Here is a 3,107-nt window from a genome sequence, read left to right as displayed (position 1 = left end):
TCTCAGTGAGATCCAATCTTGAATGTTGTCAATAAAATCTTTCCATCATTTAAAATAACAAATCCCTATCTTTGAAAGCTGATTTGGTCTCTGAAATTACTTCTAAAAAATCCAAATCCGTTGCTTTGAGTCAATTCTGACTCATTGTGACCCTATAGAACAGAGCAGAACTGCCCCATAGGGTTTCCAAGGCTATAAACTTTACAAATACTGACTGCTACATCTTTCTTCCATGCAGCAGCTAGTGGGTTTGAATCACCGAACAATTGTGCCACCACAGCTCCTCTGAAATTACTTACTAATCAATTATATAGTTGTAATTATTGTAAGTTTAAATGTTATTATTATTAGCCCAGAAAATATTGCTACTGATAGAAACATAGGGTTAAAAGTCAATGACCATTTCTGTTATGCTTAAAAACTATGCTGTATAGTTCCCCTGGACTAAGTATCCACAGTAAAATTGAAATGCAGTGTTTGCATACCGAGTAATTCTAAAATGTAAATGACATTCCTTAATATTAATGTGTTTTAAGTGACACCTGTTATGTGTGTCTATGATTCATATTGCCGAGCTGTTCCCTTTCCCCACAATGATGTACTGTCACTGTCCTATTCATTTTGAATGTTGTATTCATAAGGGTTTCGTGACTAGACATCATCGTAAATCAATGTTATTGGACTATATTTCCAAACAAAACATTTACACAGACAGTCATCCCACAACCCATGCTCAGAGTGCAACACTTGCGTGAAGGTCAAAGAAAGTCGACATCAACTTATGGACTAGTTTATAGAAAGAGCAAATGAAACCAACAATTTTTGTTATACCTTAATAACAGGTTTCATGTATTCTGTGCTTCTCTCTAGAGTTCCCAATAGTCTTAAGAGCTTTGTCAAAAGAGTAAAACAAATAACATTAGGAGGATACGTAAGTACTTGAGGTTGTCTTTGCTGATGAAGCACAGGAAATACTCAGAACAGTGTTGGTTTATATTATGACCTTAGAAAGTGTGTGGTAATATTAACAAAGTCACAATTTACTTCCAAATAAATGGAATTAATTTACAAGCACTTACTACTTACTTACTTTGTATCCAGGGATGATACACAGAAATATAGTCTGATGCAGTAGAACATGCTCATCTACTACTTTCTGATTTTTTTTTTTCATCTTAGAAAAATTCCTTAGATTGAAGTAAAACTGTCCTTAATTTTCTTTTTGCAGCAATTTGATGTGGTAGAGGTCACAGATAATTCAAGGCCACTGAATATTCTCAGGCAACATTCTGTAAATTTGCATTATTTTCTCTATTTATATGGTGTTAGAGGGAGGTCATATACTGTGTAAAGACACTGCCCAAATCAGCAACCTACAGACACATCGGAGCCCTAGAGGCACAGTGGTTCAGACCTATAGCTGCTACCCAAAAGGTTGGCAGTTCGAATCCACCAGCTGCTCCTTGGAAACCCTATGAGGCAGTTCTACTTTATCCTACAGGGTCGCTGAAAGTCAGAATTGATTCAGCTGCAATAGGTGTGGTTTGGTTTTGGTATAGACATGTCAAATAATCCATCTGTCTTAGTTATCTAGTGCTGCTATAACAGAAATACCACAAGTGAATGGCTTTAGCAAAGAGAAATTTATTTTCTCACAGTCTAGTAGGCTAGAAGTCCAAATTTAGGGTGTCAGCTCCAGAGAGAGGCTTTCTCTCTCTGTCAGCTCTGGAGGAAGGCCTTTCACATCAATCTTCCTTTGGACTAGGAGCTTCTCTGCGCAGGAACCCTGGGTCTAAAGGATGCACTCTGTTCCCAGTGCTTCTTTCTTGGTGGTATGAGATCCCTACTCCCTGCTTGCTTCCCTTTCCTTTTATCTCTTGTAAGATAAAAGATGGTACAGGCCACACCTCAGGGACTTCCTTTACATTGGGTCAGGGATGTGACCTGAGCAAGAGTGTTACATCCCACCCTAATCCTTTTAACTACAGACAGAGATTATAATTTATAATACATAGGAAAATCACAAAATGGAGGGTAAACACACATGGCCTAGCCAAGTTGACATATTTTTTGTGGGAACACAATTCAATCCATTACACCATCTAAATGTGAATGAGCAGGAAAAGAAAGTTTAGTCCCCGTAAGAGGTATTCATTATTCTGGAGTAGTGAGTGTTGAATTCAGATTCTATTGCATGGCTTAGGATTTCTACACATGAACTTAGATGCTTAAGGGAAGAAAATACATTTTTTTTTTTGTTAAAGGTACTTAAATAAAAAAATATGCTTTTTCCTAAATAACTAGTAATATCTTACGTCAAAGAGTTAGAGCTCTCTGAAAGTCTTTTTATTTTTCATGCCGTAGCAGATTTACAAGATCTCTGAGAAAGAATGTTTAAAATGACAATGTACATAATAAAATAATGGCAATCAAGAATCACCTTCCTATTACACAGAAAGGTTCTCCTTAATAATAAAAGGCATAACCTGCACAAATTAATAAATGTACAGTAATCTGGCAGGTAAAATAAATTAATTTTGTATAGAACATTGCAATGTGCTACAGGTAGGCTAATTTATCTTAAACTCAAGCTCGTATTTTATAGCCCGATGGCATCCATCCATTTTATATTCCAGTACAGCACTTAGTGCAGGGAGTGCTATGCTCATTCATCATCAACTACCACACCTTACCTCCCAATTATGTTTCTTGGCGGCTTAGTGAAGAGTAGCAGTGGCAATAGACATCAGTGCTTTAATTAAAGAGCAATAAATCTGAGAGTTCTGGTGGAGGTAACTATGTACCTTGCATTTTAAGAAAAAATAGTTTGGTGAAGACATGATATTAATAGTTACTGGCCATAAAATTACTTCAAATCCTTATGTTGCTGGAATATTCTGAACAGTTTACTCGCTTACTTTTGGATGCTATTTGAGTGAGTGCGATAGTAGGGAGTAAAACAAATAGTGAAAAAAAAAGGAAGGAAGGAAGGGAGAGAGGGATGGATGGAAGAAGGAAGAAAGGGAGAAAGATGATCCTTTTCTCTGTATGAACAACAAACCAACTGAAGAAAGGAAATGTAATCTAACTGCAGATTTCTATTAACT

This window comes from Loxodonta africana, chromosome 3 (assembly GCF_030014295.1).
Source record: "Loxodonta africana isolate mLoxAfr1 chromosome 3, mLoxAfr1.hap2, whole genome shotgun sequence".
Taxonomy (NCBI): domain Eukaryota; kingdom Metazoa; phylum Chordata; class Mammalia; order Proboscidea; family Elephantidae; genus Loxodonta; species Loxodonta africana.
This window is presented reverse-complemented; position numbering follows the sequence as displayed.